At 42.7% G+C, this 14,755-nt stretch overlaps 1 protein-coding gene across 1 annotated transcript in view; it reads left to right on the top strand.

Annotated features, from left to right (window-relative positions):
* The first annotated feature begins 3,974 nt into the window (after positions 1–3,974).
* Positions 3,975–14,755, top strand: part of LOC144752947 (butyrophilin subfamily 1 member A1-like) — a 455,251-nt gene continuing 444,470 nt past the window's right edge. Inside the window, exon 1 of the mRNA XM_078640757.1 lies at positions 3,975–4,111. The gene's annotated coding sequence lies outside the window, so the exon portion shown is untranslated. The remainder of the gene's footprint in view (positions 4,112–14,755) is intronic.

Genomic DNA, 14,755 nt, shown 5'->3' with positions numbered 1-14,755 from the left:
CTGAATTCAATTTTGTCTGTGGTGCTGATGCGCAACTGGTATCAAGTTGTAAACTCTACTAACCGCAATGTAGATCAAAGGCAGTAGTCAGCACAGATATCGTAGAATAATTTTTGTCACTTATTTTAACAAAGTCTGAGGACATAGAGTACAATTGTCTCTGCCTTAGGTCAATCAAGGCTAACTTCAATGCTGTGTGTAGTGTAGATCCAAAGTTGAATTCAAGTTGTGAACCCTGCTGTCCTCAGTGTAGATCGAAGGCAGTAGTCGATACAGACATATGTCTGCGATGCTGTGGCGCTGTGTTCGCAATGGGCCTGTATCAAGGAGGCACATGGTCATGGCAGCAGCCACGGGGCAGGGAGAGGACCTTCGCTGTGGCGGAGTCTCTTCTCTTTGCAGAAGTGAACCACGCCCAAGGCGTAGCCTAATTATTTATACTCTTACGCTGGAGTTGCGTGCGTTGGACCAGCCATGATTGTCGGAAGTGTATAATTAGTACCTCTATCACATATTTCTCTTTAAATATGGGTGTAATTCACGCAGTACATACACAACGTCCTTACACTAGTTAAATGTTGATGTTAATTTGTTAGTGGTAAGTGGAACTATTGCCTGTTTTTTTAGGTAGCATTGAAGATTTAGCTTTTTGTTGAAAATATGGGGAAGTGGTGAACATTATAATTAGGAATTATCATTTAAAAAAACCTTTGAAATTCACTGAAAAAAACCATAGGTTTCAGGGGTGTTATAGTTAGTTGAACATTTCACTTAGTTGTACTAACTGTAACTCTCGCACCCGCAATCGACTGGTGATGATGTCACATATTACATCATTCATTACATGGTCAGTGACATCACTGATGTGTACATTTTCTTGATTTACAAGTATTCATACAAAACAAACAGTTGCATTCTAGAACATGTAGAAAGCCCACATCGGGAAACTCTATTTTACATGCTAGAAGCTTCCACCCGACAAAACTCAAGGAGAGCTTCCCTTATGCGGAATGCCTCTGCCTTTGAATGGTGCTACGAAGGACCCCTTTTTAAGAGACTCAGTCACAGGGGTACAGTCAAGAAATACTCAAGACAGCCCAGATTCAGACTCTGCAAATCAAGAGAGAGGATCTGCTCTTTAGCCAGACTAGCAAGTTAAAGAAGACCCCACAAACAGGTACACCTAGGCTCATTACGGGCTATACAACATACCACACAAATTTGCATAGAATTCTCTACAGAAACAGGCCAATCGTCAAAAGCGACCCCCTCATTGGTTCTACCATTGCTAGAGTTCCTCCTATATCCTTCAGGAGAGCAAAGTCAACATGCAGTGAACTAGTACGGGGTTGGAAGTGGGGGTCCGTATCTCTCACCGCCGCAAACCAAATGCTGGAGGCGGGAGTCCGTGTCCCACCCCGCTGTCACCGGGTGCGAGAGCTGGACTCCTCGTTTTTATGTTAGGCTAAGTAAGGACACAATCTGAGATAGCCCTGCTCACCCCCTCAGTAGCTTGGCACAAGCAGCCAGGCTTATCTCCAAGTCACAAGTGCACAGTATGTGCAACCACACTCTCAGCAACCCAATGATGTCACTACAAACAGACACAAGTTTTTATAATAAAGAGTATAATCTTTATACAAGAAGTCATACGATATGACCAAACGGTACACACCCAACATACAATAATGTGTAGTATTTCCTCCGGTGCATTGGTAGGTTTTAATCCCAACCACTGCTTCTAACCAACGTTAAGCTGACTTCTAACCATTTCCAAAAGGTTAGGGAAGTAGTATTGCTAGAATCACACATGTTGCAAAGGAAACAAAATACTGCGATTTGTAACAATATACTCCTGAGCTGTGCAATAGAGAAACAATGCTATACGTAGTGTCACAGTCATGTACTTTGAAATAGAAGGAATAATGCAGGGGGCGTGGCTTGGTGCCCGGGGAGTATGGCGGCACCCGAGTAGAGCTCTCCGGTGTGCCCGGTAGACTCCGTGACCTCCAACGTATCTTCACTCTGCAAGAGATGGATTCCGGATCGCGAAGGTCGCGGGATAATTCTGCTACCCTCAGTAACACATTTCACGCTGTTTCAAGGGAGTTAATTGGCTCAGTAAGTCCGGTTGCGGCTCTGTTTTTGCCACGGCCGCCATTTTCTTTCTTCACACGACGTGCGTCTCCCTGCAAAGCAGTTTGGAAAATGCTTTTTCTTCATGGAATTTACCCGCTTGCTTTATAAGATTGCCCACGATTGAGCCCATGATTCCTTTCACGCTGGGGATGTCACGTTTTGAAGATTTATGTACTGTCTGACATCTACTGAGGAATGCAAATTGTATTTTGGGAGGCAGCCATTTTGTGCTTCACGAGTGCTTTGGAAGTGTTCTCTCACGTTGCTGCTTTGTTTGCCTCAACAATACAGCTCCTGCTTCTTTATGTTTCAGCATTTTCAGGCCTGAGGTATTTACATCTTTTAAGATGGAGCTTCAATGAGTAACTCTGCATATTAATTGCTGACCTCTATTTCTACATATTTCCCCTATTGTGCAGCACAATCAGGACGCTTTTATTATTTATCTCGCACAGCATGCACTTTTAATTTTCTCTACATTTTTGCTTTGGAGAGTGGACTTAATACGCTTCAATTTTTGCTATGCCCTAATGATTATTTCAAATTCTTGTGCTGGCATGCAGGCAACTTATCCATCTGTTGATAACTTGACTATTTGTTATATGGGTGCGCAGTTTCCTGCGTTATTTTTGCACTCACAGAGCTGTACCTTCTGTGTATTCGTTGGAGGAAGGTGCTATGTAGGCAACTTATGGGCAGAATCAAAGTGGCGTACTCTTCATCCTCTAAACCAAAGCACATTTTTATGAAAAATTCCAAGATATTTCCTGAGTTCTCTAACTAAAAAGACTCTCAAACATCCGTCCTTCAGTGGTCGGAGTTGACAATGGATTCCTCTTCTGTCACCAAGGAAAACCCAACACCAAGCGGCTAAAAAAGGACCCCCCCCTCCACCTAAATCAACCTCATCAGTATCTACAGAGCTTTTGCTGGAGGAAATTAGGGCTTTACGACCCTTTATGGAAGAAGCCAATGCAAAATGGCAAATTTTAACAGATAACTGGTCTCAACTTGAAAAAAGGGTCTCCTCAGTGGAACAATGTGTCTCCTCCTTAAATGAAACCTGCATCAATTTTTCTCATTTACATTTACAAGTTTTTTCGCTCCAAAGGTAAGTAGAGGACCTTGAAAATCGCAACAGACTGAACAATCTTCGCATTTACGGCCTGGGGGAGGGTGTTGAAGGGGCTGATACTCTTGCTTTTTTCAAGTCATTTCTCCCCAAGTTACTACACATTGATTAGGCCGAGTCCCCTCTCAATCTTCAACTTCACAACGACCAGGAGGAGTCATCTTATATTAGAATACACCAACTTATTGAAGGTAATATCAGTGGTCAAGGCTTCTCCGAGAATCACATGGTCTGGCTCATCTTTGTTCTACGCATAGGATTACGCCAAAGCCAATGCAAACCGCCATAAAGCTTTCCCGAACATGAGAGCGATCTCCGGTCAATAGTGGCCAGATACGGCCTTTTTCATCCATGTCTCTTCAAAGTCACTTACAACAATAGAACAACGACGTATGAAGATCCTTTTCATCTCCAAATCTTCATAAACGCTTGTAGCTCGTCTACTATGGATTCTTCGGGTCCTTCCTCTTCATCCAATACTTGAGAGTGTATTTTCCTTTACATGAATTCCTCTAGACTTTGTTTCTTTTTCATAACGATTGTTATTCCATGTTTTGAAGCTCCTAGTTTCTCGAATAGTTACAGCATTTTTCGATGTTACTAAGGCGCATTTGTCACTGCAAACATGTTTAATGTTATTGTTGTTTAATCTCATTACTGTTCTTTCCAGTAATCCCTTTTATCCTCATTGTTTTTGTCACCACAGATTGTATATCCCTGTCTTGTGATGTCCTCCTGGTTCCCCGTTCGGTTCAACCTGGATGTGTTGCCTACTTCATGTGATTCCACCCCCCTCCTCGTGTCTTCCTGATTGTGTTCCCTTGATTTCTCCTTCTGTAGGTATGTTTTTCTTCTGTATGTTTATCATGCTTATGCTTCTAATTGTTATCCTACTTCCAATCCCATACTTTCTTCTTTGTTCAGCTTTAGGTGTCGTTTTCTTCCTACCTTTTCATAGGTTTTCTCCTCCATTGTTGGTTTGTTCCTTTCCCACCTGTTTACTTTTCCTTCGCCTCTGCTCTTTCCCTTCTTTTTTCTTGTACTCACCCTTCTTTTTCACTATTTAGGTTTCATTGATATTCTATTTCTATTTGGTTCTTTTCAGTTTATAATTGATATTGTCTTTTCCCAACTCTTATTGTTCGTCATACGTTACTTTTCTCATGCTTATTATCGTAGTCCAACTTTTCTGGCAGATTCTGGTATGTTTTTGATATCCTTTACTTCTTCTAACCTATCGTGTTGTTAAAATTAGTTTCATGGAATGTTAGAGGACTTAACTCCCATATACAAAAGCAGAGAATACTAACTCATCTGGCTAAGTTAAATGCTAACATAGTATTCCTGCAAGAAACTCATCTTACAGAAGATGAGTCATTAAAATTAAAAAAAGGATGGGTGGGAGAAGTATTTTATTCCAGTGGAGATGGTAAACGTAATGGAGTTATGATGTTGTGTCGTTGATCCCTTAATTTTCAATTCATCTCACAGGACTCTGATACCGATGGCCGTTGGATTAATGTTAAATTGATGCTTAAGGATGTTCCAGTCTCTTTTTTCATTGTTTATGCCTCAACAGGCGGCGACACCTCCTTTTGGAAGAAGATCACTCTCCACATGGAAGACAATTTTATTTTGGCGGGAGACTGTAATCAGGTTTTTGATCCTTTTATAGATCAGAACTCTAAAGTGTCATTTATTCCTAACAAATCACATAAATCCTTTATTCACAAGGTCACACAACATAAAGTTTTGGATGCCTGGAGATATGTAATCCTACTAGGAGGGAATATACCTTTTATTGCCCGGTGCATCATTCCCAATCACGGCTTGAGTATTTTTTTGTATCGCATAACATCTTACAAGCACTTACACTTGTGGAAATAGGCCCTATTTTATTATCTGACCATGCTCCGGTTTTGATCGCTGTGGACATTTTACCCAAACCAAATTCTCTCAGAAGATGGCGTTTTATTAATACCCTGCTTTTGGACCCAGAATTTTCTTCTTCATTCAAAACCTTTTTTTAACAAATACTTTCTCCTAAATCATACTGATTCCCTGCCTTTTTCAACTATTTGGGAAGCTTTTAAAGCCTCTGCTAGGGATTTTATTATATCCTATGTGTCAAAGAAATGTACTGTTGCTCGCAATCGTACTCGTTCATTGTTCCAAGACATTAAGAGACTGGAGCATTCTTTTTACACTTCCAGTTCTAGAGATGTTCTTAACACCCTCATCAAAGCAAAGTTACAGTTTAATAAGAAATCAACAGATAATGCTTCATTATATTTATTAAAATCTAGCGCGAAATTCTATGGTGGTAGACATAAGGCAGGAACATTTTTAGTGAATTATTTAAAAACAAAACAGAACAAAGTGAATATTGATGCCATTTTTGATGATTTTTAATGATGAGTTTGCTTTATTTTATAAAAAACTAGCAGCCCGTCCCGACGTTGTCCGGGTATGAATTGCTGCCGGCCAGTAGTATATTTTTTTGTAGGATTTTGTTTTGATAGCATTTCTTATCTGTGACAGGCCTGTGAAACGCTCCGATTCACAGTGCACTGCTGATGCACTTAAGAGTGTGTGAACTCGAGTTTCCCTACTTTATTTTTCCTTGCAATATTATATAGCGCGAACTCGACAACATGGCATGAGCACAATTTACATTACAGAAGAACACATTCATTTGTGGTAGGCACGGGGAGACAAAGCGATTTGCCTGGAATCACAGGATGTTAAGCTGATGCTGAGATTCGAACGTAGCTCCCCAGCTCTAAAGTTCGCAATTCTAGAACTTGTGGCGGGAGGTGTGTCTAAAAGTGTATGTCGGTGCTGGCCATCAATGAGAGAGACCTGTGCATTTTTTAAATCGGTGGTGAAAAAATATGAGTATGTTGCTGGAGATGTGGACCGCCGTGCCACCAAAGGGTAAACACTCATTATTCCGCAACTTTCTTTCCGCATACCATCACTCCGCATACTTTCATTATGAAAGTACCATGACTCCGCAATGCCATTATAACGCATGGCATTACATTTTATATGCTTTTACCACGCATACATTTTACAACGAAATTTGTTGTAAATGCATGAATGGTAGAAGCATGTTTTTTTTAATGTTTGGATAAGGTAAGTATGGGTATAGGGGTATATGTGTTGGGGTACTGAGGTATATGTTTTGGGGTGTTTGGGTATTTTAAGCGTTCAGATATAGTTTTGGGTTATGGGGTACAGGGGTAGTTTTAGGATTTAGGGATAGGTATGGGTTTTGGGGTACAGGGGTATTTTTAGGGTTCAGGGCTAGGTTTGGGTTTTGGGATATAGGGGTATAGGGGTATTTTTCGGGTTCAGGGGTAGGTTTGGGTTTTGGGGTACAGGGGTATTTTAAGGGTTCAGGGCTAGGTTTGGGTTTTGGGGTACATGGGTATTTTTAGGGTTCAGGGCTTGGTTTGGGTTTTGGGGTACAGAGGTATTTTAGAGTTCAGGGGTAGGTTTGGGTTTTGGGGTACAGGGTTATTTTTCTGGTTCAGGGCTAGGTTTGGGTTTTTGGGGTACAAGGGTATTTTTAGGGTTCAGGGGTAGGTTTGGGTTTTGGGGTACAGGGGTATTTTAAGGGTTCAGGGCTAGGTTTGGGTTTTGGGGTATAGGGGTATTTTAGGGTTCAGGGGTAGGTTTGGGTTGTGGGGTACATGGGTATTTTTAGGGTTCAGGGCTAGGTTTGTGTTTTGGGGTACAGGGGTATTTTAGGGTTCAGGGGTAGGTTTGGGTTTTGGGGTACAGGGTTATTTTTCTGGTTCAGGGCTAGGTTTGTGTTTTGGGGTACAGGGGTATTTTTAGGGTTCAGGGGTAGGTTTGGGTTTTGGGGTACAGGGGTATTTTAAGGGTTCAGGGCTAGGTTTGGGTTTTGGGGTATAGGGGTATTTTAGGGTTCAGGGTAGGTTTGGGTTTTGGGGTACAGGGGTATTTTTAGGGTTCAGGGCTAGGTTTGGATTTGAGGTACAGGAGTATTTTCAGGGTTCAGGGGTAGGTTTGGGTTTTGAGGTACTGGGGCATTTATAGGTTTCAGGGCTGGGTTTGGGTTTTGGCGTACAGGGGTATTTTTAGGGTTTAGGGATAGGTTTAGGTTTTGGGGTACAGGGTATATTTATAGGGTTAAGATGGGTTAGTGTTTAAGGGTGTTGGGGTATTTTAAGGAGTAAGGGTGGGTTATGATTATGGAGTGCAGGGGTATTTAAAGGGAGCAGGGTGGACACCCGGAGCTGGAATGTACAGAACCTGGGAAGAAAAAACAATGAAATATTGGGCACAGCGCTCGCTTTTTTTTTTGTAATCCCACGCCCCGCACACGCCCACGCCACACGCCCACAGCACACGATATGAGACATGGCATGAAGGGCGGAACGTACCACATGCCCCCAGCGTTTGTCAAGCCCCCAGCACACTCCCACAGAACAACGCAGACACGCCCACAAGGGACTACTTTGCTGGCACGGTTCTTTTACCTTTTAAATGTATATGGTGGGCGTCTGCATAGCAACTGCCCTTTTCAACGCTGTATTGGGTGTTGTGATTGGTGCTGTGGTTCCTGAGATTAACCGCCTCAAAGATTTGGGTTCTCTCTTTATTATATTAGTATGGACTATATTCATCCGAAACAAATTCCACAGACCATTCACTCTCACAGTTCTTCTCACTCATACAGCAACCCCAACAGTCTTCTGCCGATCTCTCACTACTGGAAACTCTCATAACGCAACAAGAACTCTTAACTGCACTCCAACATTTGAAAAAAGACAAGGCCCCTGGGCCAGATGGATTTACTGTTGAGTTTTTTCTTCATTTCTCCAAATTATTAATGCCTAAACTACACCTTTTAATTGAATCTTTTCAATCCCTGGGACAGTCTGGTGGTACCTTCTCAGATGCCCACATATGTTTGATTCCTAAAGAAGGAAAAGATCCGAAGTATTGCAAGAATTTTAGACCCATTTCACTTGTTAATATTGATACAAAGATTTTTTCCAAATCACTAGCCCTTTGTCTAGACTCCGATCTCCCCAAGATGTTTGGCAAGGAACAGTCTGGCTTTGTGAAAGGTCGTGTCATACAAGACAACACAATACTTTTTTCAATATTTTATCCAAGGCTACGCATTTGCAACATCTTCTTGCAGCTATAGCACTAGATGCTGAAAAAAAATATTTGATAGAGTAGAATGGCGTTATTTATTTTACACACTTAAGTGGTTTGGATTTGGTCCTAATTTCATTTCCTTAATCTCCATATTTTATTCAAATCCACGTGCTGCTGTCTGTGCTAATGGGTTAATATCCTCCTTCTTTGACCTTGGTAGAGGGGTGCGTCAGGGATGTCCTCTCTCCCCTTTTCTTTTTAATTTGGCCCTCAAACCCTTCCTTTCAAGAATTCGTCAAAATGTGCACATACAAGATTTTCAAACCCCTACAACTAATGTTAAACTTGCAGCGTATGCTGATGATATTTTGCTTTTCATCTCGAATCCTACAGAGTTGATCCCAGCCTTTTTAGACGAACTTCATTCTTTTTCATTATTATCAGATTATAAATTGGAAGATATTAAATGTGAAATATTGCCCTTGACTAAGTATACCTTTAAAGCTGATTTTATTTCAACTAAGTTTACTTGAAAGTCGTCCTCCATTAAATATTTAGGCTACATTTTTACACCAACAATAAAAGAGACAGTCACACTGTGCTTGAATAATTGCAACCAAAAACTCACAGAGCTCACCAATAAATGGCATCCTCTTTATTTATCTTGGTGGGGTCGCCTAGATACTATTAAGATGATGCTTTCCCCCATAGTTTTATATACAATATCTAACATCCCAGTTTCCATTTCTACTAAAATATTTAAATCCATTAATTCAGTGTTATCCTCTTTTTTACGGAACAAGAAAACAAACGTATGTCTATCTCAAAGTTATCACGTCCTAAAGCTGAAGGTGGAGTTAATTTTCCGACCTTTACTGCTTATCACAAAGCTTTTCTTTTGCGACAAGCTTCATACTGGTTGCTTGACTCTATGGAGGATCATCCTCTTTGGACATCAATGGAGCTTTCGTTCCTTTCTCCTTTTTCATTTCAAGAATACCTCTCTTTTTCCTGCAAGCCGCAAACACTTTCTACTCCATTAATCAAGTTTACCTCAAAATTATTGAGCCCTATATTTCCTTTACTTTATGACACTCCCTAATCCTTTATGAATTCATCCATATGGCATAATAAAACGTTATTAATACGTAACAGACCTTTTTATTGGAAATCCTGGAGACAACGTGGTATAATTCGGATCCATCATTTGTTCTCAAATAAAGAATTTCTTCCATTTTTCTTGCTCAAACAGTTATACGCCTTACCTACCTCCTTCATTTCCAAATTTCAGATTCTTCGTAAAGCTGCCCTTGATGTATACACACCGTTATCCAATACCACTAATGCCACTCCCACCATTCATATACATAAAGACCTCTCCGATCTACTACACACTCAGCCCAAGGCATCTAAATGATACCTTTTCTTGCAATCTGCATGCACACTGAGATAGAAAACAAGTACTGAAGAGGCGTGGGAAAATGATTTCAGTACGGAATGGTCTCTTATTTTGTGGAATAATTTATAGACTAAAATGCGTAAATCCTCCAGATCAGCTAGTTTAACGCAAACTTTGTTTTATGTGTATAATAGACTTTTGTTATCTCCGCAATTTTTACATAAAAGATTCCCTAATAGTCCGGATACATGCTGGACTTGTACCTCTCGAATTGCAGATTTATTCCATTTGTTGTTCTCATGTCCACCAGTATATAATTTCTGGAAACAGGTCTGGCTTCAAATTAATTTAATTTTTGGCACGCATCTCCCATTCTCTAAGACACACATCTTCTTAGGCAGCATTTCTTTGGTATGGGATAATAATGCAACTAATTTCAAAATAATTGATCTATTAATAGCTGTCGCTTTCCAACAAATAACAAGAAACTGGAAAGATTTTACAAAAATCTCATTCAAGGCCTGGTGGAATGATGTGTGTCACAACCATAGACTGGATATCTTCTCCAATTTACCTTCACCCATTGCTTTCAAAAGTTTCAGTTATGGTTACCAGTTACATCATTTTTCGACACATGTGCCAAGACACACTCCTTATTGAAGCCCTTTCAACAAGACGTACTCAAACCTCCATAGTTTTTCTAACTTCCTTCTCTTTCTTTTGTAACTCATTTATTATATGTTTCTTGTTTACCTATTATGGATACTATTGTTCCTGTTTTTATTCAAGTATTCATGCTGGACTACAATTGTATTGCAATGTTTTTTGCTCAATATTTGTTGCTTAATTGCACTTATTGTACATTGGAACACCTATATTCTTAAATAAAATTATTTTGGGAAACTGAAAAGAAGGAATAATGCAATGCGTATCACCACCAGCATGCCCTGTGCAAGGAAGAAACAAAGCAGTGCGTCACGCTACAATCATGTACTGTGCACTGAAGAATAATGCAAGGCTTATCACCATCAGCATGTCCTGTGCAAGGAAGAAACAAAGCAATCTGTCACGCTACAGTCATGTATGGTGCATTGATGAAATAATGCAATGCCCCACGTTTTAATGAGGTTCTGTGTGATGATGAAATCATGCAATGCGCCACGCTTACAATCATGTACTTTGCAAGGGAAAATAACGCAGTGCGTAGCGCACCCAGCCTGTAGTTTGTCAGGCACAAATAGAGTCAGGCATCATATGACAGTTCGATAGTTCATTAGCAGCAATAATGCAAAGTGTAATACAAAAGTCTAGATGCTCTGGTAAAAATGTCCCTGACCTGGATCAATGATGACACAAAAGTACCGCTTCTCACTTCGGCCCCAGTAATGCCCCTCCTTGGCCCAGCACGGGCCTCGATCCAAGCTGAAGCAACAGGCTCACGCTGCTGCCAGGAGCGAGAGGCTGGGATAGTGTCCCTCTGAGCCTGCATCCGACCCCAGGTGGTGATCCACGTCACCTGGGGGGGCGCGACCCCACTCTCCTCCCCTCCTTCAGCGACTTGGGCCTTGATCCAGAACTCCGTCTATGGGCACGGAAAGCTCGGGCCGGCAACTCTGCACATCTGGAACTGCCGGTCTGGGCTGCTACTGTTGCACTCCAAGGACCCAATGACCTGGCCCTCCTTCCGGCGGTCTCAGTGGATACAGAGACATGCCATCAGCACTTGTGGATACTTACTTTGATTTCGGTGCACACGCTACCCAGGCACTCCTCACCAGCACCTCTGGTTGCACTGTGACATGCACTCTGCACGTCCGAGCCTCGCCTCTTCCCTGGTGCACACAATGACCAGATGATCGTCACCACTCCTCAGCTTGCACCTCAACACGCACCCTGTGTGTCTGAGTCTCACCTCTTCTCCCGGTGCATACAACGACCAGCTACTCAAGTCAAGTCAAGTCATACTTTATTCGATTAATTAAAATCATAAAAGCAGTTCCAATACATTAAAAATCAAAACAGTTCATATGTTAAAAGCAGTATTAAATCAGTTTGTTATCATAATCATAAAATACATAATATATGGGTAAAACAGCATCACATACAGAGGGATAAAAGTTAACTAAGTTAAAATCACACCTCAAAAACATTCGACAACAGTCTTTTAGTCTTAATGCGCATAGCAGCAACCAAGAAACTTGCGACCCCAAAGATTACCCTGGTACTACCCAACAATTGTCGGTATAGGAGTGCGGGCCGTACTTGTGAGAAACCGGCTTCTCTCAATATGGGGACGAGGTACTGTTTTCCGGTATCATCAAAGCGGCCACAAAACATAATAAAGTGCATTAGTAATTGGTCCGAAAAGTTATCACAGCTGCAGGGGATGGACAGATCTGATTTGCCCCATACAGGATAGTTCCCCAGGGAAAACTGAATGATATTAAATCTAAATCTGACAAGAAGATGCCGGTGGTATGGCAGGGTGACAATTTTCAGGTAGGGTTCAATTTGTGGAGTAGTCAGAAGCAAATAATTTGCTCTGACTCCAGACTTTAGGACCTCTACTTCCTCCCGTTCCTGAACAGCTAAGCCCAGGAAATTATCCTTAATCCATTTAACGTCACCTTTCTGCAGCAAATTTGGGAATGTGTATAAATCTGGCCTACCCAGTTTATTCAGAGCGTCTTTGATATATGATAACCGAGGGATTTTATTTGCTCTGTCAAGTGCCATACAATCTTTGAGAATAATGTGATTTAATGTAATTTCAGTATTGAGCCATGTATTAACCCAGCAGATCACTGGGGCCAGGTGTAACTGGTCTGTAATGTACCCCAATCCCAACTCTGTATGAATCGTCTGTCATTTGGAGTGTATGAACAAGTGTTGGGGTAGAATGGGGGACCGCTAACAGGGATCTAAGAAATTTATTCTCAACAGTCTGTAGTTTGCCTTGGGGTAAAAAGCCCCATAGGGAGGCACCATACATTGCTATTGACAGACATTTGGACTTGTATACTGTTAGCAGAGCCTCTATTGGGCATGAGCCCAGACGTTTTGCAAAGCCCAGAAGGGCTGAGGTTGATCTGTTAACAGCAATACATTTTGCTTTTAATTGAGGACACCACGTATCCCTTTCGTCAAAAATGACGCCTAAGTAGGTAAATACCGGGACCCTAGATACCTCCTCTCCGTTGCAGGCAAATCGTTTTATTTTAGCAGCTTTAGACTGTTTACCCACAACCATCACATGCAATTTTTTGTTGTTAATCTGGAGATCTAAGGAATGCATAAATTCACCAAAGGCATCCAATAGTTTCTGGAGCCCTATACCTGTGCGGGCCAGTAGCACCGCGTCATCCGCGTAGACAAGTACTGGCACTGCAGAGTCCCCTGCACGCGGAATATCTGGTGTAATTCCTACCAAAGATTTTTCAAGGGAATTAATGTAGAGGGTGAACAGGAGGGGTGCCAGTATGCAACCCTGCCTGACACTTTGTTTGGATCTAAAAGACCTGGTGCACCCACCCTCCTTATTAGTTCTAATAGAGGCTAAAAGTCCTTGATGCAGGACGGCTAGGAAGTTCACCATTTCCAACAGGATGGTCCAGAGCTTAACTCGATTGACCAGATCGAAGGCCGATGACAGATCCATAAAGGCCATATATAGGTTCTGGCATCGAGGCCTTTGACGGTTGTGTGGCGGCCTTCTCTTCCACCCCTAATGATGTTTCTCTACTGATGAGGGAAGTTATTCCGAAACCCGAGACTTGTCTCGGGCGATATCCTAAAACCCGGGACATGTATCGGGTCTAGAGATTCATCAGTCCAACAAGTACCGACTTGCACCCACCTGGGTGATCCACTAAAGCACTACAAGTACCAGAGTCCCGAGGGGCGATCCGGAGGAGGGGCTAGCGGTGTGCGAACCATTGATGACTAAACACAATACGGCTCCCTTGAGCTTTGGGCCGACGGGCTCTTGGACGACGCACCTGCGTGCCGGTTCTGGCATCGAGGCCTTTGACGGTTGTGTGGCGGCCTTCTCTTCCACCCCTAACGATCTTTCTCTACTGATGAGGGAAGTTATCCCGAAACCCGAGACATGTCTCCGGCGATATCCTAAAACCCGGGACATGTATCGGGTCTAGAGATTCATCAGTCCAACAAGTACCGACTTGCACCCACCTGGGTGATCCACTAAAGCACTACAAGTACCAGAGTCCCAAGGGGCGATCTGGAGGAGGGGCTAGCGGGGTGCGAACCATTGATGACTAAACACAATACGGCTCCCTTGAGCTTTGGGCCGACGGGCTCTTGGACGACGCTGCTGCGTGCCGGTTCTGGCATCGAGGCCTTTGACGGTTGTGTGGCGGCCTTCTCTTCCACCCCTAACGATCTTTCTCTACTGATGAGGGAAGTTATCCCGAAACCCGAGACAAGTCTCGGGCGATATCCTAAAACCCGGGACATGTATCGGGTCTAGAGATTCATCAGTCCAACAAGTACCGACTTGCACCCACCTGGGTGATCCACTAAAGCACTACAAGTACCAGAGTCCCGAGGGGCGATCCGGAGGAGGGGCTAGCGGTGTGCGAACCATTGATGACTAAACACAATACGGCTCCCTTGAGCTTTGGGCCGACGGGCTCTTGGACGACGCACCTGCGTGCCGGTTCTGGCATCGAGGCCTTTGACGGTTGTGTGGCGGCCTTCTCTTCCACCCCTAACGATCTTTCTCTACTGATGAGGGAAGTTATCCCGAAACCCGAGACATGTCTCGGGCGATATCCTAAAACCCGTGACATGTATCGGGTCTAGAGATTCATCAGTCCAACAAGTACCGACTTGCACCCACCTGGGTGATCCACTAAAGCACTACAAGTACCAGAGTCCCGAGGGGCGATCCGGAGGAGGGGCTAGCGGTGTGCGAACCATTG

Source organism: Lissotriton helveticus, chromosome 5_1 (genome assembly GCF_964261635.1).
Source record: "Lissotriton helveticus chromosome 5_1, aLisHel1.1, whole genome shotgun sequence".
Lineage (NCBI taxonomy): Eukaryota > Metazoa > Chordata > Amphibia > Caudata > Salamandridae > Lissotriton > Lissotriton helveticus.
The sequence above is the reverse complement of the archived record's forward strand: the minus strand, read 5'-3'. Positions and strand labels throughout refer to the sequence as shown.